The sequence below is a fragment of the Bos javanicus genome, chromosome 9, assembly GCF_032452875.1.
Source record: "Bos javanicus breed banteng chromosome 9, ARS-OSU_banteng_1.0, whole genome shotgun sequence".
In the NCBI taxonomy this organism is placed as follows: domain Eukaryota; kingdom Metazoa; phylum Chordata; class Mammalia; order Artiodactyla; family Bovidae; genus Bos; species Bos javanicus.
In genome coordinates this window covers 36,044,376-36,066,605 of record NC_083876.1, presented here as the reverse complement: position 1 = coordinate 36,066,605, position 22,230 = coordinate 36,044,376, and positions in this window count along the sequence as shown.

Genomic DNA, 22,230 nt, shown 5'->3' with positions numbered 1-22,230 from the left:
ATGCTTTGAGCTAATGTCACACAGGCGATCAGCTATTTCTCACTGTGGCTCCCCCATTCACACCTTGCAGAGAGCTTGTTTACAGCACCACTCCTGAGTGGATTGGCTTGTCATTAAATACTGGCGGAAAATAGTGTCCAGATTTTGCTTTATGTCATCATGTACTAGAAAATTCCACACTTAACAGGTGGGGTAGCTGGAGAATGGAATCAATATCTAGATACAGAAATAGAAATTAAAATGGATTTTAGCTTTAGATCATAGTATATTGAGATAACTTTCATTCCAAGGTTTTGCAACTGAATGTGGTTATTATAAGCATATTGAAGAAAAAAAAATGTGCCTGGGTTTTTATGTTCATTTTTGTCCTGGAAAAAAATTGAAAAATAGCTGATTTACCATTTTCTTCCTTTTTTTTTTTTTTTTGGTAAAGGCCTTCAGAGTTGAAGTACTGGTGACTTTTCAAAGGAATTATGCAGGGCTGTTCTAATGGTACAATCAGTTTTACTTGAAGACGAGCCCTCTGGGCTGCAGGGTAACAAGCTTAATAGCTTTTCCAAAGGACAAATCTGATACAAGACCTTAAAATGCACTTTAGGTATTTAAGTATTAAATGGGCACCTAGCGGGAGCTCCTGTGGATGAAGACACATGGCAAATATGGGCAGCTCTGACCTGCTACACTCCCACCTGCACAGAGTTTGCCCTGCTTGCCAGCCAGTTTGGGTTTGTGAATTGGCAGCTCTTCCTCAGAATTCTCAAGTCCAGGGTACTCTGTATAAAGCTAGCTGCCTTGGAAATACATCTGCTTTCTCTTTGTTTTACATTCTCATTTTTCTCACCTTTTGTACACTTCGCTTGGTTAATTTATTCCTGGACATCACTACTAGAATATTGAGAGCTGCCTCTAGCCAGAGCCTGGAGGGTTTGTTACCATCAGAACTTATCTCCATTGGTAGGAACCTGGAGAAACAGTCAGAGTGCAACGCACTGAAATGTAGCTGTGACTGTGGCTCTAGTTTAAAGATAACTTTAATCTTGGTGTAAAATGTTATTTTGGGTGTGTAAATTTGAGGGCTATTATAGCATTGTGCTTAAGTAGGGTGGTCGCTTAGGTAACAATGCCAGCCCTACCTCTTCTTTGCAGATCTGTTTAACTTTTTCAAGCTTCAGTGTTTTCATCTGAAACTTAGGAATTAAAACCATATCTATCTCATAGTATGGTGATGACTAAATAGTCTAAGCAAAGTGGTTAGCATAGAACTTGGCACATAGTTCTCAATCAGATCAGATCAGATCAGTCGCTCAGTCATGTCCGACTCTTTGCGACCCCATTAATCGCAGCACGCCAGGCCTCCTTGTCCATCACCAACTCCTGGAGTTCACTCAGACTCACGTCCATTCAGTCAGTGATGCCATCCAGCCATCTCATCCTCTGTCGTCCCCTTCTCCTCTTGCCCGCAATTCCCTACCAGCATCAGAGTCTTTTCCAATGAGTCAACTCTTCACATGAGGTGGCCAAAGTACTGGAGTTTCAGCTTTAGCATCATTCCTTCCAAAGAAATCCCAGGGCTTATCTCCTTCAGAATGGACTGGTTGGATCTCCTTGTAGTCCAAGGGACTCTCAAGAGTCTTCTCCAACACCACAGTTCAAAAGCATTAATTCTTCGGTGCTCAGCCTTCTTCACAGTCCAACTCTCACATCCATACATGACCACTGGAAAAACCATAACCTTGACTAGACGAACCTTTGTTGGCAAAGTAATGTCTCTGATTTTGAATATGCTATCTAGGTTGGTCATAACTTTCCTTCCAAGGAGTAAGCATCTTTTAATTTCATGGCTGCAGTCACCATCTGTAGTGATTTGGAGCCCAGAAAAATTAAGTCTGACACTGTTTCTACTGTTTCCCCATCTACTTCCCATGAAGTGGTGGGACAGGATGCCATGCTCTTCGTTTTCTGAATGTTGAGCTTTAAGCCAACTTTTTCACTCTCCACTTTCACTCTCATCAAGAGGCTTTTTAGTTCCTCTTCACTTTCTGCCATAAGGGTGGTGTCATCTGCATATCTGAGGTTATTGATATTTCTCCTGGCAATCTTGATTCCAGCTTGTGTTTCTTCCAGTCCAGTGTTTCTCATGATGTACTCTGCATATAAGTTAAATAAGCAGGGTGACAATATACAGCCTTGACGTACTGTATACTCCTTTTCCTATTTGGAACCAGTCTGTTGTTCCATGTCCAGTTCTAACTGTTGCTTCCTGACCTGCATACAAATTTCTCAAGAGGCAGATCAGGTGGTCTGGTATTCCCATCTCTTTCAGAATTTCCCACAGTTTATTGTGATCCACACAGTCAAAGGCTTTGGCATAGTCAATAAAGCAGAAATAGGTGCTTTTCTGGAACTCTCTTGCTTTGTCCATGATCCAGTGGATGTTGGCAATTTGATCTCTGGTTCCTCTGCCTTTTCTAAAACCAGCTTGAACATCAGGAAGTTCACGATTCACATATTGTTGAAGCCTGGCTTGGAGAATTTTGAGCATTACCTTACTAGTGTGTGAGATGAGTGCAATTGCGCAGTAGTTTGAGCATTCTTTGGCATTGCCTTTCTTTGGGATTGGAATGAAAACTGACCTTTTCCAGTGCTGTGGCCACTGCTGAGTTTTCCAAATTTGCTGGCATATTGAGTGCAGCACTTTCACAGCATCATCTTTCAGGATTTGGAATAGCTCAACTGGAATTCCATCACCTCCACTAGCTTTGTTCATAGTGATGTTTTCTAAGGCCCACTTGACTTCACATTCCACGATGTCTGGCTCTAGGTGAGTGATCACACCATCGTGATTATCTGGGTCGTGAAGATCTTTTTTGTATAGTTCTTCTGTGTATTCTTGCCCCCTCTTCTTAATATCTTCTGCTTCTGTTAGGTCCATACCATTTCTGTCCTTTATCAAGCCCATCTTTGCATGAAATGTTCCTTTTGTATCTCTGATTTTCTTGAAGAGATCTCTAGTCTTTCCCATTCTGTTGTTTTCCTCTATTTCTTTGCATTGATCGCTGAAGAAGGCTTTCTTATCTCTTCTTGCTATTCTTTGGAACTCTGCATTCAGATGTTTATATCTTTCCTTTTCTCCTTTGCTTTTCACTTCTCTTCTTTTCACAGCTATTTGTAAGTCCTCCCCAGACAGCCATTTTGCTTTTTTGCATTTCTTTTCCAAGGGGATGGTCTTGATCCCCGTCTCCTGTACAATGTCACAAACCTCATTCTATAGCTCATCAGGCACTCTATCAGATCTAGGCCCTTAAATCTATTTCTCACTTCCACTGTATAATCATAAGCGATTTGATTTAGGTCATACCTGAATGGTCTAGTGTTTTCCCTACTTTCTTCAATTTAAGTATGAATTTGGCAATAAGGAGTTCATGGTCTGAGCCAGTCAGCTCCTGGTCTTGTTTTTGCTGACTTTATAGAGCTTCTGCATCTTTGACTGCAAAGAATATAATCAATCTGATTTCGGTGTTGACCATCTGTTGCTGTCCATGTGTAGAGTCTTCTCTTGTGTTGTTGGAAGAGGGTGTTTGCTATGACCAGTGCATTTTCTTGGCAAAGCTCTACTAGTCTTTGCCCTGCTTCATTCCATATTCCAAGGCCAAATTTGCCTGTTACTCCAGGTGTTTCTTGACTTCTTACTTTTGCATTGCAGTCCCCTATAATGAAAAGGACATCTTTTTTGGGTGTTAGTTCTAAAAGGTCTTGTAGGTCTTCATAGAACCGTTCAACTTCAGCTTCTTCAGTGTTACTGGTTGGGGCATAGACTTGGATTACTGTGATATTGAATGGTTTGCCTTGGAAATGAACAGAGATCATTTTGTCGTTTTTGAGATTGCATCCGAGTCTGCATTTCGGACTCTTTTGTTGACCATGATGGCTACTCCATTTCTTCTGAGGGATTCCTGCCCACAGTAGTAGATATAATGGTCATCTGAGTTAAATTTACCCATTCCCGTCCATTTCAGTTTGCTGATTCCTAGAATGTCGACATTCACTCTTGCCATCTCTTGTTTGACCACTTCCAATTTGCTTTGATTCATGGACCTGACATTCCAGGTTCCTATGCAATATTGCTCTTTACAGCATCGGACCTTGCTTCTATCACCAGTCATATCCACAGCTGGGTATTCTTTTTGCTTTGGCTCCATCCCTTGATTCTTTCTGGAGTTATTTCTCCACTGATCTCCAGTAGCATATTGGGCACCTACTGACCTGGGGAGTTTCTCTTTCAGTATCCTATCATTTTGCCTTTTCATACTGTTCATGGGGTTCTCAAGGCAAGAATACTGAAGTGGTTTGCCATTCCCTTCTCCAGTGGACCACATTCTGTCAGATCTCTCCGCCATGACCTGCCCATCTTGGGTTGCCCCACGGGCATGGCTTAGTTTCATTGAGTTAGACAAGGCTGTGGTCCTAGTGTGATTAGATTGACTAGTTTCCTGTGAGTATGGTTTCAGTATTTGCCCTCTGATGCCCTCTTGCAACACCTACCGTCTTACTTTGGTTTCTCTTACCTTGGGCGTGGGGTATCTCTTCACGGCTGCTCCAGCAAAGCGCAGCCATTGCTCCTTACCTTGGACGAGGGGTATCTCCTCACCACTGCCTTTCCTGACCTTCAAGGTGGGATAGCTCCTCTAGGCCCTCCTGCGCCCGTGCAGCCATGGCTCCTTGGACGTGGGGTTGGTCCTCCGGCTACAGCCCCTGGCCTTGGGCGTGGATTGCTCCTCCTACCTGCCAGTGGTAATTTTTAACTGAACCAAAAATAAAAAACCAAAGATGTTTTTCATTTCGTAATTGTTTTATTAGGCAATTGGACTATCTTTGTGTTTAACTTCAGAAAACTTTTTACTTTTAAAATATTTAAGAGAAGCATTGCTTCCATCAGTTGCTAAGAACTTGGCTTTATTTAAAGAAAGAAAACAAAAATATTTGGCTTATTTCTGGGGAAGTGGAGGTAGAGGAGGTGAAGTTGCATGAGCCAGTAAATGGTTCTGGAATAAATTCAGAAGTTGCCTAATTTTGGATTAGGGCACTCTAGAGGAAAAAGGCTAGATCAAAAGTCACAAACAGAGCTCACCATTTGAGGAGAGTTCTCAGTAAGGTGTGGAAGGCAGGCAGAGGAAAGGAAAGTTTCCAAGCCCAAAGGTATATGTCTGACACAGCTATGAGACTTATCAGAAGAATTTTTTTTTCCTTCTGAAGCACTGCAGAAGTCTGATAATAGTTACTTATTCATTCAGCAAACATGTAGTGGGTATTACTGAACACTATGAAGTTCTCCTGTTGACTTTGTCTCTGGATTTGCACTAAGTGTGAGAGATACAAAGGCATGTTAGGGACCCTGCTTGAAAGAAGGCAGAGTGTGTAAGTTTATTACTTATAGATTAATATAGTTCTAAGAAAATTATTAATTTTATTGAAGGGAAGATAGGAGGTATTGAGATAGTGATTCTATTATAGCAGTAAGAATAACCATGTGTAAAATAGATAGCCGGTAGGAAGTTGCTATATAACACAGGGAGCTAAGCCTGATGCTTTGTGATGACCTAGAGAAGTGGGATGGGGAGAAGGGAGGGAGGCTCAAGAGAGAGGTGATATATGTATAATTATGACTGATTTGTGTTGTTGTATGGCAGAAACCAATACAACATTGGAAAGCAATTTTCGTCCAATTAAAAAAGAAGCTAAAATAAGACTTCAAAAAAAAAAAAAAAGGGAATAACCAGTGAGAACTGCTGTTTTTAAAATCTAAATTAAGTGATTTTGTTTACTATTAATAGTTATCAAAGCACATTATAAAGTTATAAGAATTCAAACAGCTTGATAGTGTTGTGAGAACAAAGATCAGCGGAACAGAAGAGCTAGCAAACAGGATTGTTAGAAAGTCATGGTTTTGATGTCTGAAGAGGCCAGTGTTATGATATTGTATCTGTGAGCCAGAGGTTCTAAAGTAACTACCTGGGTGTATTTTTTCTTTAATAGACTTTATTCTATTCATTTGAAAACTGGGGCATACAAAAAAGGGACTATGTGTTGAGAAATCTCACTGTGATGTCAGTGAATATTTTTAAGAAGAATTGAAGAGAAAGCTTTTGAGTACATAGAGGTGGCTGCAAGTTTTTTTCTGTCAATAGACTTATTGTTGCAACAAGATAACTCATAGAATATTCTAAGCCTTCACTCATCAAAATAAATGAATTCCCTGTAAATTTAATCAGAAAATTGGTTTTTGCTTCTGAAAGAATGCATTATTTGTTTATTTAAAATTAAACATCATAAGTAATACGTTGTATTATAGCAAAAACTATAGACACTGGAACACTACAAAATATTCAATATATAAATGATCAGCTTATGAATGACTTAGAGGGGATAAAGTAGCATGATATGTAGCCCTACGGCTGCCCTTTGAAAACTGGCCAAGGAGAGACCCTAAGTTCAGGGGTTTAGGATACAGTCACCCTGGATAATATACGCATTTTTCCAGATTATTTTCTGTTATAGATTATTACAAGATATTGAATATAGTTCCCAGAGTTATACAGTAAATCTTTGTTACTTATCTATTTTATGTATAATAGTTTGTATCTATTAATGCTGTGGTCCCAATTTAGGAAACTGGCTTTTTAAATTCAGCATAAAACTTTCAAGATTCATCCACGTTGTATCTATCATTTCCTCACTTCTTTATACTGCTAAGTAGTATTCCTTTATATGAATGAACTACAGTTTGTTTATCAACACTCACCTACTGAAGGACATATGGTTGTTTCCATTTTAGGTGATTATGAACAGAAATTCTAGAAGAACATTCATGTATAGGCTTTGTATGCACATAAGTCTGTATTTCTCTAAGTAAATACCCAGGAGTGGGATTGCTGAGTCATATGGCTAAGTGTACACATAAGTGTAAAATACCGCCTGTGTCCCAGAGTGGATGCACTTTTTGCATACCCACTAGCAATTTATGAGATTTACTGATAAAGATGTAAATAATAGCTTTACATTTTTGGTAGTACTTGGCATTGTCAGATATTTTAAAATTTAGCCATTGTTGTGGGTTCATAGTGGTATCTCACTATGGTTTTACTTCGTATTTCCCTAATGGCGAATGATGCTGAGCATGTTTTCATGCTCTTATTTACCTGTCATGTATCTCCTTTGGTGAAGCATCTGTTCAGATTTTGTTGAATTTGGGTGTTCTTTATATTCTGGGTACAAGCTCTTTGTCAGATAAGTGATTTGCAAATATTTTCCTAGTTTGTAAATGATCTTTTCATTCTTTTAACAGTGTCTTTCACAGAGCAAAATTTTGGTATGTTTTAAATTTCCCATATTTATTGACCTTACCCTATATTCTATACCTGAATTTAAATTTTTTCCAGTTTTGTTGAGAAATTATTGACATATATCACTTATAAGTTGAAGACATAATGACCTTCTTGTCTCTTTTTACTATTTTTAGCTTAAAGTCTATTTTGTCTGATGTAAGTCTAACTTGTCTGATCTAAGTATAACTACACTTGCTTTATTTTTTGGTTACCATTTTCTTGGAATTTCTTTTTTTTACCCCTTTACTCTCAGTCTATGTGTGTCTTTAAGACTAAAGTGAGTCTCCTGTAGGTAGGGTGTTATTGGATCTTGTGCTTTTTAATCCATTCAATCATTCTATGTCTTTTGATTAGATAATTTAATCTCTTCATGCTTAAAGTAATTATTGGTAAGGGCTTACCTATTAGGTAGTGAAAGTGAAAGTCGCTCAGTGCAACCGCATGGACTACACAGTCCATGGAACTCTCCAGGCCAGAATACTGGAGTGAGTAGCCTTTCCCTTCTCTAGGAGATCTTCCCAAGCCAGGGATCAAACCTAGGTCTCCCGCATTTCAGGTTGATTCTTTACCAGCTGAGCCACAAGGGAAGCCCAAGAATACTGGAGCGTGTAGCCTATCCCCTCTCCAGTGGATCTTCCCAACCCAGGAATCGAACTAGGGTCTCCTGCATTGCAGGCGGATTCTTTACCAACTGAGCTATGAGGGAAGCCCACCTATTAGGTAAGGATTTACTATTACTGTTTTGTTCATAGTTTTCTAGTTGTTTTGTAGATTCATTGCTTCTTATTTCTTAGTCTTCTCTCTTTTTAAATGTGTGTTTTGACATCTTTAGTTACAGATATCCTTTGACATTTTTTACCAAGTTCTTTTATGTAATTAATACAAGACTTTCCAGTTGTGGTTATCATGGGGCTTACATAAAATGTCTTAAACTTATAACACCTTATTTTAAACTTATAATAGATTAACTTCAACAGAATTCATACACTATACACTTTTACTTCTTCTCCTCACATTTTAGGCTATTGCTATTCAGTTCAGTTCAGTCACTCAGTCGTGTCCAACTCTTTGCAACCCCGTGAACCTCAGCACACCAGGCCTCCATGTCCATCACCAAATCCTGGAGTCCACCCAAACCCATGTCCATTGTGTCGGTGATGCCATCCAACCATCTCATCCTCTGTCATCCCCTTCTCTTCCTGCCCCCAATCCCTCCCAGCATCAGGGTCTTTTCAAATGAGTCAACTCTGCATCAGGTAGCCAAAGTATTGGAGTTTCAGCTTCAACATCAGTCCTTCCAATGAACACTCAGGACTGATCTCCTTTAGGATGGACTGGTTGGATCTCCTTGCAGTCCAAGGGACTCTCAAGAGTCTTCTCCAACACCACAGTTCAAAAGCATCAATTCTTTGGCACTCAGCTTTCTTTGTAGTCCAACTCTCACATCCCTACATGACCACTGGAAAAACCATAGCCTTGACTAGACGGACCTTTGCTGGCAAAGTAATGTTTCTGCTTTTGAATGTGCTATCTAGGTTGATCATAACTTTCCTTCCAAGGAGTAGGTGTCTTTTAATTTCATGGCTGCAATCACCATCTGCAGTGATTTTGGAGCCCAAAAAAATAAACTCTGACACTGTTTCCACTGTTTCCCCATCTATTTGCCATGGAGTGATGGGACCGGATGCCATGATCTTAGTTTTCTGAATGTTGAGCTTTAAGCCAACTTTTTCACTCTCCTCTTTCACTTTCATCAAGAGGCTCTTTAGTTCTTCTTCACTTTCTGCCATAAGGGTGGTGTCATCTGCATATCTGAGGTTATTGATATTGCTCCTGGCAATCTTGATTCCAGCTTGTGCTTCTTCCAGCCCAGCGTTTCTCATGATGTACTCTGCATATAAGTTAAATAAGTTATTACATGGTTTTAAATATTGTGTAAGTAATAACATGGGCTTCCCAGGTGGCTCAGTGGTAAAGAATCTACCTGCCAAGGTAGGAGACATGGGTTTAATCCCTGGGTTGGAAAGATCCCCTGGAGAAGGAAATGGCAACTCACTCTAGTATCCTTGCCTGGGATATCCCATGGACAGAGGAATCTGTTGGGCTACGGTCCATGGGGTCCCAACAGAATTGGATATGACTTAGTGACTAATCAACAACTAATAACAGAAAAATGAATTTGTAATTATTCCTGCTACATTTATTTAGCTTTTAAACTAGAATTGTAGTGAGTTATGCACCACTATTGCTATATGGCAGAATGTAATTATGACTATCTGTTTACCATTACCAGTGAGATTTACACTACCTTTTTTTATTTTTAATGATGCTAATTAGCATTCCTTTGCTTTAATTTGAAGAACTCCCTTTGGTTTGGGCAAGTCTATATTGGTCTTTTATTTTTGAAGGGTGGCTTTACCGAGTATAGCATTTTTTGTTGACAGTTAATTTTCTTTCTGGGCTTCCTGCATGGCTTAGCAGGTAATGAATCCACCTGTAACAGAGGAGCCTGGCAGGCTGCACTCCATAGGGTCACAAAGAGTCGGACACGATTGAGCAACTGAACAACAACAACTTAAAAAACCACCCCAGAGATTTAGCATAAGTGACTAGCAGAGTGGACCACAGCATATAAACTACACCTCTAGAAATAGACACAATTTATTTCTAATTGCCAGAAGAAGTAATCAGTGGTCAGGAGGGCAGTGACTTCAGCAGTCTCTTTGATTGGAAAATATCATTGCAAAGCAGTAAATAAAAAAACTTGAAAAAGAATGTATTTGTACACAAAGAATGAATACTTGTATTTGTATAACTGAATCACTTTGCTGTACATCTGAAAATAACACAGCACTGTTAGTCAAATACACCTCAGTATTTATTTTTATAAAATAAAAAAATTTTGAAGATAAGTTTTAAGAACTCTTTTTCAGTTCCTGCAATCTGTTCTCTTGAGGCCATTAATGTTGAAACTACTGTCACTTACTGAGACTATTTTATAATGCAAAATTAATGTTTATCAGCATCCTTTTAAGTTGCTCTAGAGATTATTATAGGAGAAAAGGGCACTTTGTCAGGTTTTCACAGGCAAAGCTAAATGGGAGAATTGAAGCAATTATCTGAATAATTTAATAAAACTCCTTTTATTTAGTTATTCAAATAAATCCTTATTTTTCTCTCTTTGCTCTGGCCATGGAGATTTCTTTGTCATCTAATTTACTTAAGAAAAAAGTGACATGCTTTTTTTTTTTTTTTTTTATAACTAGTAGAGGCTTAAAGCTTTTCAATGTTTGAGGTTAACAGACCTTTACAATAATTAGTAGAGATTCTAAAACTTTACTCCTGATAGTAGTTTTGAAGATGACTTAGAAAATATGATGTAATCTCTTGTTTTTACACATTTAATTATATCTTCTAAAGAAATTACTACCTTTTCCTAATTTCTAGCTGCCAACATCTGCAATCAGGAACTGGCAAAACAATCACCCTAACACCTGCTAGTAATATATAGTTTACAACAAAATGTCAAATGTGTTTTGAATATTGAAAAAAAAAACACCCATTTTCATTTGTTATCACACAGCATTTTGCTCAATTAATCATTCTGTTGAATGGTTTTCCAAAGAGATCACATTTTATTAGCATTCACCACATTTATTTTTAGTGAAGAGATAATGGGAATACAAGGGACATTCAACTGTAAACACAAGACTGAATTCCAAAACCTGTCAGCTAGATGACCTCTATGGTCCCCTCTAATAATCAGATCCTGAGATTACAATCAAAAGAAAGTTTTGCCATGTCTATATAACAAGATTATAATCCACACTCTTTGTGGTCTTCAATTCTATACAGCAAACTTACAAATGCTTCTGTATTCTTTCCTACTGCCTGAATTGTTCAATGTGCATTTTACAAATTCAGGCAAAAAACATATTTGTCAAGGCAGAAGTCTTTCCTAAATATTTCTGAAAGCAGTGTCATCTGATCATAAGCATTAAAGCAGGTATATCATTTTCCCACAGAATTACAATATTTTTCTATCAGTTGATTTGAGGAATGAAAATTAATAAAAAGGCCTCTGAGACACTTATAGTAGGTACTTTGCTAATTCAGGAATTTTCTATTTTAATAAATTATATAGAGAAATGAAACTAGAAATTTTACTTCTTAACCCTTTAGTTTTTAAAATTCATTCAGAACAGAAAATTTGTTGTGATTTTGCACAACAGAAAATTATTATAATACAGAGAATAATCTAATTCCACATGTCTCTTAAGATACACTTAATTTAACAATTCTCTAAATACATTTTTTCCAATACTATTTGAAATTTAATCAGTCTGGGTTGTCTGGAGTCAAGGAGAGAAAATGGCATGGAATATAAGGTTATTGTTGGATAATAGAGAAAGCAAGGGAATTTTAGAAAAAAACCCTACTTCTACTTCATTGACTATGCAAAAGCCTTTGACTGTGTGGATCACAACAAACTAGAAAAATTAAAGAGATGGAAATAACCAGACCACCTTACCTATCTCCTGAGAAACCTGTATGCTTCTCAAGAAACAGTTGTTAGAATTGGACATGGAACAACGGACTGGTTCCAAACTGGGAAAGGAGTATGTCAAGGCTGTATATTGTCACCCTGCTTATTTGACTTATATGGAGAGTACATCATGAGAAACTCTGGACTGGAAAAATCACAAGCTGGAATCAAGATTGCCAGGAGAAATATCAATAACCTCAGACATGAAGATGATATTACTTTAATTGCAGAAAGCAAAGATGAACTAAAGAGCTTCCTGTTGAGGGTGAAAGAGGAGAGTGAAAAGCTGGCTTAAAACTCAACATTCAAAAACTCAGACCATGCCATTTGGTCCTATCACTTCATGGCAAATAGAAGGGGAAAAGGTGGAAGCAGTGACAGATTTTATTTTCTTGGGCTCCAAAATAACTGCAGATAGTGACTGCAGCCATGAAATTAAAAGACACTTGCTCCTTGGAAGGCAAGCTATGACCAACCTAGACAGCATATTAAAAAGCAGATATATCACTTTGCTGACATAGTTTTATATAGTCAAATCTATGGTTTTTCCAATAGTCATGTATAGATGTGAGAGGTGGATCATAAAGAAGGCTGAGCAGCAAAGAATTGATGCTTTCGAATTGTGGTGCTGTTGAGAGCCCCTTGCACAGCAAGAAGATCAAACCAATCAATCTGAAAGGAAATCAATCCTGAATATTATTTGGAAGGACTGGTGCTGAAGCTCTAATAGTTTGGCCACAGGATGCAAAGAGCAACTTTGCATAGGAAAAGACTTGGATGCTGGGGAAGATTGAGGGCAGGAGGAAAAAGGGGAGACAGGATGAAATGGTTTGATGGCATCATCGACTCAATGGACATGTGTTTGAACAAACTCCAGGAGATAGTGAACAACAGGAAAGCTGGTGCGGTGCACTCCATGGGGTCACAAAGAGTCAGATAGGACTTAGCAACTAAACAACAACATAAAATTATAAATTGTTAAAAACAATGACTCTCCATCTCCTCATTTAATGTGCATGTGCTCAGTTGCTTCAGTGGTGTGTGACTCTTTGCAACCCTATGGACTATGGCCTGCCAGGCACTTCTGTCCATGGGATCTCCAGGCAAGAATACTGGCTTGGTTTCCATGACCTCCTGCAGGAGATCTTCCTGGACCAGGGATCAAACACACATCTCCTATGTGTCCTGTGTTGCAGAAAGTTTCTTTACCACCAAGCCACCAGGGAAGCCCTTTTCTTAGGTACATGAGAAATAAAAGTCAACAAGCAAAGTCTATCACTTTGATATATATAAAATTTAAATTAACTTGGCAATGATGTATACATGTTATTTAGTTGATTCACTTTGAATTTCTGCTTGTAATATAGAATTCTTTTAAAGCATTGAATTATGTATATCATCATCATTCAGATCAGATCAGATCAGATCAGTCACCCAGTCGTGTCCGACTCTTTGCGACCCCATGAATCACAGCACGCCAGGCCTCCCTGTCCATCACCAACTCCCAGAGTTCACTCAGACTCACGTCCATCGAGTCAGTGATGCCATCCAGCCATCTCATCCTCTGTCATCCCCTTCTCCTCTTGCCCCCAATCCCTCCCAGCATCAGAGTCTTTTCCAATGAGTCAACTCTTCACATGAGGTGCCCAAAGTACTCAGGTTTCAGCTTTAGCATCATTCCTTCCAAAGAAATCCCAGGGCTGATCTCCTTCAGAATGGACTGGTTGGATCTCTTTGCAGTCCAAGGGACTCTCAAGAGTCTTCTCCAACACCACGGTTCAAAGGCGTAAATTCTTCAGCGCTCAGCCTTCTTCACAGTCCAACTCTCACATCCATACATGACCACAGGAAAAACCATAGCCTTGACTAGACGGACCTGTGTTGGCAAAGTAATGTCTCTGATTTTGAATATGCTATCTAGGTTGGTCATAACTTTCCTTCCAAGGAGTAAGCATCTTTTAATTTCATGGCTACAGTCACCATCTGCAGTGATTTTGGAGCCCAGAAAAATAAATTCTGACACTGTTTCCACCGTTTCCCCATCTATTTCCCATGAAGTGATGGGACCGGATGCCATGATCTTCGTTTTCTGAATGTTGAGCTTTAAGCCAACTTTTTCACTCTCCACTTTCACCTTCATCAAGAGGCTTTTTAGTTCCTCTTCACTTTCTGCCATAAGGGTGGTGTCATCTGCATATCTGAGGTTATTGATATTTCTCCTGGCAATCTTGATTCCAGCTTGTGTTTCTTGCAGTCCAGTGTTTCTCATGATGTACTCTGCATATAAGTTAAATAAACAGGGTGACAATATACAGCCTTGACGTACTGTATACTCCTTTTCCTATTTGGAACCAGTCTGTTGTTCCATGTCCAGTTCTAACTGTTGCTTCCTGACCTGCATACAAATTTCTCAAGAGGCAGATCAGGTGGTCTGGTATTCCCATCTCTTGAAGAATTTTCTACAGTTTATTGTGATCCACACAGTCAAAGGCTTTGGCATAGTCAATAAAGCAGAAATAGATGTTTCTCTGGGACTCTCTTGCTTTTTCCATGATCCAGCGGATGTTGGCAATTTGATCTCTGGTTCCTCTGCCTTTTCTAAAACCAGCTTGAACATCAGGAAGTTCACGGTTCACATATTGCTGAAGCCTGGCTTGGAGAATTTTAAGTATTACTTTACTAGCGTGTGAGATCAGTGCAATTGTGCAGTAGTTTGAACATTCTTTGGCATTGCCATTCTTTGGGATTGGAATGAAAACTGATCTTTTCCAGTCCTGTGGCCACTGCTGAGTTTTCCAAATTTGCTGGCATATTGAGTGCAGCACTTTCACAGCATCATCTTTCAGGACCTGGAACAGCTCAACTGGAATTCCATCACCTCCACTAGCTTTGTTCGTAGTGATGCTTTCTAAGGCCTACTTGACTTCACATTCCAGGATGTCTGGCTCTAGGTGAGTGATCACACCATCGTGATTATCTGGGTCATGAAGATCTTTTTTGTTCAGTTCTTCTGTGTATTCTTGCCATCTCTTCTTCATATCTTCTGCTTCTGTTAGGTCCATGCCATTTCTGTCCTTTATCGAGCCCATCTTTGCATGAAATGTTCCCCTGGTATCTCTAATTTTCTTGAAGAGATCTCTAGTCTTTCCCATTCTGTTGTTTTCCTCTATTTCTTTGCATTGATCACTGAAGAAGGCTTTCTTGTCTCTTCTTGCTATTCTTTGGAACTCTGCATTCAGATGTTTATATCTTTCCTTTTCTCCTTTGCTTTTCACTTCTCTTCTTTTCACAGCTATTTGTAAGTCCTCCCCAGACAGCCATTTTGCTTTTTTGCATTTCTTTTCTATGGGGATGGTCTTGATCCCTGTCTCCTGTACAATGTCACGAACCTCATTCTATAGCTCATCAGGCACTCTATCTATCAGATCTAGGCTCTTAAATCTATTTCTCCCTTCCACTGTATAATCATAAGGGATTTGATTTAGGTCATACCTGAATGGTCTAGTGGTTTTCCCTACTTTCTTCAATTTAAGTATGAATTTGGCAATAAGGAGTTCATGGTCTGAGCCACAGTCAGCTCCTGGTCTTGTTTTTGTTGACTGTATAGAGCTTCTGCATCTTTGGCTGCAAAGAATATAATCAATCTGATTTTGGTGTTGACCATCTGGTGATATCCATATATAGAGTCTTCTCTTGTGTTGTTGGAAGAGGGTGTTTGCTATGACCAGTGCATTTTCTTGGCAAAACTCTTTAGTCTTTGCCCTGCTTCATTCCATATTCCAAGGCCAAATTTGCCTGTTACTCCAGGTGTTTCTTGACTTCTTACTTTTGCATTGCAGTCCCCTATAATGAAAAGGACATCTTTTTTGGGTGTTAGTTCTAAAAGGTCTTGTAGGTCTTCATAGAACCGTTCAACTTCAGCTTCTTCAGCAACCTCAGCCTCTGCACTGGTTGGGGCATAGACTTGGGTTACTGTGATATTGAATGGTTTGCCTTGGAAACGAACAGAGATCATTCTGTCGTTTTTGAGATTGCATCCAAGTACTGCATTTTGGACTCTTTTGTTGACCATGATGGCTACTCCATTTCTTCTGAGGGATTCCTGCCTGCAGTAGTAGATATAATGGTCATCTGAGTTAAATTCACCCATTCCAGTCCATTTCAGTTCGCTGATTCCTAGAATGTCGACATTCACTCTTGCCATCTCTTGTTTGACCACTTCCAATTTGCTTTGATTCATGGACCTGACATTCCAGGTTCCTATGCAATATTGCTCTTTACAGCATCGGACCTTGCTTCTATCACCAATCACATCCACAGCTGGGTATTCTTTTTGCTTTGGCTCCATCCCTTGATTCTTTCTGGAGTTATTTCTCCACTGATCTCCAGTAGCATATTGGGCACCTACTGACTTGGGGAGTTTCTCTTTCAGTATCCTATCATTTTGCCTTTTCATCCTGTTCATGGGGTTCTCAAGGCAAGAATACTGAAGTGGTTTGACATTCTCTTCTCCAGTGGACCACTAAGAACCAAATATAGTTCAGAAAGGCTATATAATTTTCTTTCTTAATATCTTCATTAGTATTACATTAAGTACTTTTTATAACTCTAATTGCTTTTTTAAATAAAAGGTTCTGCTGACTTTCTAAATAAGCCTTAATGTCAGTCAGAGAGAAATAAAATAATTGAAGCTTTATATATCAGGTCAGGTCAGTAACTCAGTCATGTCCGACTCTTTGCGACCCCGTGAATCGCAGCACGCCAGGCCTCCCTGTCTGTCACCAACTCCTGGAGTTCACTCAGACTCACATCCATTGAGTCAGTGATGCCGTCCAGCCATCTCATCCTCTGTCGTCCCCTTCTCCTCCTGCCCCCAATCCCTCCCAGCATCAGAGTCTTTGCCAATGAGTCACTCTTCGCATGAGGTGGCCAAAGTACTGGAGTTTCAGCTTCAGCGTCATTCCTTCCAAAGAAATCTCAGGGCTGATCTCCTTCAGAATGGACTGGTTGGATCTCCTTGAAGTCCAAGGGACTCTCAAGAGTCTTCTCCAACACCACAATTCAAAAGCATCAATTTTTCAGTGCTCAGCCTTCTTCACAGTCCAACTCTCACATCCATACATGACCACTGGAAAAACCATAGCCTTGACTAGATGGACCTTTGTTGGCAAAGTAATATCTCTGCTTTTGAATATGCTATCTAGGTTGGTCATAACTTTTCTTCCAAGGAGTAAGCGTCTTTTAATTTCATGGCTGCAGTCACCATCTGCAGTGATTTTGGAGCCCCCCAAAAATAAAGTCTGACACTGTCTCCACTGTTTCCCCATCTATTTCCCATGAAGTGATGGGACCAGATGCCATGATCTTTGTTTTCTGAATGTTGAGCTTTAAGCCGACTTTTCACTCTCCACTTTCACTTTCATCAATAGGCTTTTAATTTCCTCTTCACTTTGTATATACTGTAATAACTTCACTTTATATATACTGTAATACCTATAACCTTTAATACAGAAATATTCTTCAGTATATACTCTTTGTTCATCAAAATGCATGATAATGTGAGTAAATTGTTAAATACTTGCTCAAAATAGAATAAATGGAAAGATAACCATTTGGTTATCATATCCCCATTGAGCTTGCCCTCTAGTTATCCAATAAAATAAACATATGTATACAAAGAAATACTTTGGCCACCTGATGTGAAGAACTGACTCATTTGAAAAGACCCTTATGCTGGGAAAGATTGAAGGCAGGAGGAAAAGGGGACAACAGAGGATGAGATGGTTGGATGGCATCACTGACTCAGTGGACATGAGTTTGAGTAAACCCTGGGAGTTGGTGATGGACAGGGAAGCCTGGCGTGCTGCAGTCCATGGGGTCACAAAGAGTCCGACACCACTGAGTGACTGAACTGAACTGATACAAAGAAAAAAACTAAAAAGTAAAAAACAATATTTAAAACTTAGGCAGACTATAGCAGTGGGACTGATGACTACAAAGAGGGTACAGAGAGGAAATTTCAGGATGAAGGAAGTGTTTTATATGGTCCCAGGGTGAAGGTTGCATAACTTGATTTGTTAAAGTCCACAGAACTGTACATAACAAAAAGTAAAGTTTACTGTATACAAACGGAAAAAAAAAAAAACTATGTATAAACACTGTGCTCTAGTTGGCAAATCTGTTTCTCACAGAGGTATGGATTACTAATTCTGAAGCTGGTTTACATGTATACTGGGACTGAACACATAAGAAAATGGATTTTGGGAGGTAGCAGCCAAGTTTCTCACTGCAATAAAGGGAAATTACACATTAACCAAAAAGCAGTCTAGATTGAACCCTTCACTAATTCATTAGAGTTGGAGATATTGGTAAGAATTTATGTTTAACTTAATATAGATAGAGCTGAATAAATATAGAAACAAGGAAAGGTACACAGGTTAGTATAAGTGCGTATAGTACCCAGCACTGTCTGCTGAGAGAGCCTAAAGCAGTTATACCCCAGTAACAACAAGTATACCCCACAACCTAAATACCACTCTCCAGTAAAAGCGGTAGTGCTCCTTGCAGAATGGCTGATTCTAGGACTGGGGCAGGGAAAATGCCAGATGGGTCTGAATCATCTTTAAGCACCAGGAAGTAAGGAAGTGCTCAAAAAACAAAAGGATGGAGGAATGTCAAAGAAACATAAGAACTAACGTGAAAGAGCTTCCAAAGACCAGAGATGGAACAATTTGAGCAACAAAAAATGTCATATTATAGTCCAAAGTAGATACATGAGTCCATACTGACATACGTGAATAACTGAATAAAGAAATAAATGGGGGGAAAGAGACAAGTGTTTGTTACAGAAGAATTCCAAATAGTGTGTGTAGGTACTTTTCCTCTACTCACCAAGATGCTCTAGATTTTGTGACTCATTTCCAAAAAATACAGTGGGAAATGGAAAGAATGATAGATTTACTATACAGAAACCTGGCAAATGCTACCTTAACCAAGTGATGAAGATCAACATCACAGTAATGTCATGTGGATACTGTTTCTCCCTCGATATGATATAATTCATCTTTGTTTCTTTTTAAAATACAAACCATAACTCCAGTGTGATGGCCAGTTATATTTATCAACTTGGTTAAGATATAGTATAGAGCTCTGTTAAATCAAACAGTAATTTAGATGTTACTGTATTTGGTAAGAAGGCATTTTGTAAATATGATCCACCTCTGTAGTCAGTTGACTTTCAGCAAAGGATATTATTCTCCAAAATCTAGTGTGTCTGATTTGATTCAATCAAGTCAAAGTTTTTAAGAAAGAAATGAGGTTTCCCTGAGGAAGAAATTCTGACATGCAATGCAAAAAAAATTTCCTGAGAAAGAAATTCTGGCAGCTTCTGCAGTGATGGTTTCTAGCCTACCCTTTCTGATGGGCTGAACAATAGATTTTGGACTTGTCTAGCTAGCTTCCATAATCACTAAGCCAGTGTTCCGCAATCTATCCATCTATCCATATCCATTGATCTATCTGCCTATCTATCCATCCATCCATCTGTCCCTCTATTAATCTTTATTTTGTTTTTCTAATAAATGGATCATATCCAAAATAGATAAATAACTCATATAACTCAATAACAAAAATCAAATAACCTGATTAAAAATTGGACAGAGGATCTGAGTATTTTTCCAAACAGGACATACAGATGGCCAACAGATACATGAAAAGAGGCTCAGCATCACTAATTATCAGAGAAATGCAAATCAAAATCACAAATCACAGTGAGACATTATCTACACCTGTTAGAATGGCTATTAACAACAAAAAAGAAATAACAAATGTTGGTCAGGGTATATAGAGAAAGGGGAACTCTTGTGCACTATTGGTGGGAGAGTATATTGGTTTGCCTACTCTGGAAAACGATGTGGAGGATCCCCAAAATATTAAAATAGAACCACCATATGATCCAGAAATTCCATTTCTGGGTGTTTATCCAAAGAAAACCAAACCACCAACTCAAAAAGATACTTACACCCTTGTGTGCATGGCAATATATATATATATATATATTTAATAGCCAAGATATGGAAACAATGTAAGTGTTCATTTATAGATGAATGGATAAATAAAATGTAGTATATACACAATAGAATATTATTCAGCCATAGGAAAGAATGAAATTTTGCCATTTGTGACAATATGCATGAACCTTGAGGGCTTGAAAGTGAAAGTGAAAGTGTCAATTGCTCAGTCATGTCCAACTCTTTGTGAATCCATGGACTGTAGCCTGCCAGGTTCCCCTGTCCATGGGTTTCTCCAGGCAAGAATACTGGAGTAGGTTGCCATGCCTACTCCAGTGTTTTATGCTGAGTGAAATAAATCAGGCAGAGAAAAACAAATACCATATAATTGCACTTATATGTGGAATCTAAAAAAGTAAAGCAAAGCAAACCAAACCAAACCAGCGTTCACAGGTAGAAAGAACAGATTGGTGGTTTCCAGAGGCAGGGGGTAGGAGATGGCTAAAATGGGTGAAGGGAATCAAAGGAACAAACTTCCAGCTACAAAATGAATAAATCATGGAGATGTAATTTGCAGCATGGTGACTATAGTTAATAATAATGTATTGTATATTTGAAAGTTGCTAAGAGTACATCTTAAAATTTCTTATCATAAGAAAAATATTTGTAATTATATATAGTGTTATGGGTGTTAACTAGACTTATGCGGTGATCATTTCATAATATATACAAATATCAAATCATTATATTCCATATCTGAAACTAATATAATGTCATATTTCAAAAAGAGAAATGCTGTTAATTTTTTAGGCATAAGAGTGGTATTTTGGTTATATTTTTTTCCTGAAGATACTTTGAATCTGTCTTCTCAAAATCTTGTTTTCTGTTTACCAGTCCTATACTATTATATCATGATCCTTACCTTCCTTCTTTTCTCCTCCCCATCAGAAGACCTACTTGAAATGAAACTTCAAAATTTCATCAATAGCCCAACTTTGCCCTGTCTCTTCAGAGACGCTATAACACTGTCAAGGTAACTCAGCTTTGTCTTATTAACAGACTCATTTGGAGAACCAGCATTCAACAGAGGATTGAAAAACCTCACTGTATTCTAAGAAAAAATTCGGTGAAAATAATCCCCATCTCGTCACTGAATAAAAAATATTGAATTGCATAGGGTAAGATACCTTATATGTATCTAAGCAGATAAATGTAATTTATCTTCAAGGAAAGAAAATACACTTTGGCCTCAGGTTGTCTGAGGCAAAATTAATGTCCAAAAACAATTCTAAATGTTTTTCTAATCAACCCATCATTTAGGAAACAAATAATTTCAGGTTTTAATAGGGCAGAGAAAATATGTTATCTATCTACATTCTCAAAAAGTTATTTAGTGATATACTTCAACAGAATGAGAGGTAAAATACAAAAGCACTAAAAAATTTTTTTCTTTTCACTAAAACCATTTAGAGAACAAGTTAAAAGTTTTATGAAACAATTCACACTTCAAAAATTATTCTTAAAAGATATATAAAACTAATAATGATATGGTAATCTAATGTAAAAACAATAATAACAATAAAAGACACCAGATTTATTTAACAAAGGCTAAGAAATGAGAGTTGGGAACTCTGTAATGAAGGAGTAAGAATGTACAAAACTAAGTAGCTTATGTATATGAGACCTAAAAAAAAATCTCCCACTTCGAGCTAGCATTTAAATATATATATGTTTTAAAGTTTTTGTAAAGGGAAAACACTATTAGAATGAAAAACAAGAAAAATACTTCCTATAATTTATTATGAGCAGAGCATAAAGTGGGGGTGAATAGAGGTGAACAATATTTAAAGAGAAAGGAAGAGGCCATTTCATAAAGGACCATGCACATCACATTAATGTGTATGGATCCTTAATGATGTTACTGCGGTTTAAGGAAACTTGGAGTAAGAATGAGGCAGTATGATGATAAGGATTTGAAATAGCTCAGCTGAAATTCCATCACTTCCACCTCCTGTTGGAGAAGACTCTTGAGAGTCTCTTGGACTGCAAAGAGATCAAACCAGTCAATCTAAAGGAAATCAATCTTGAATATTCATTGGAAGGACTTATGCTGCAGCTTCACTACTTTGGCCACTACTGATGCAAAGAGCTGACTCAATGGAAAAGACCCTGATGCTGGTAAAGATTGAAGGCAGGAGGAGGGGATGACAGAGAATGAGATGGTTGGATGGCATCACCAACTCAATGGACATGAGTTTGAGCAAGCTCTGGGAGTTAGTGAAGGACAGGAAAG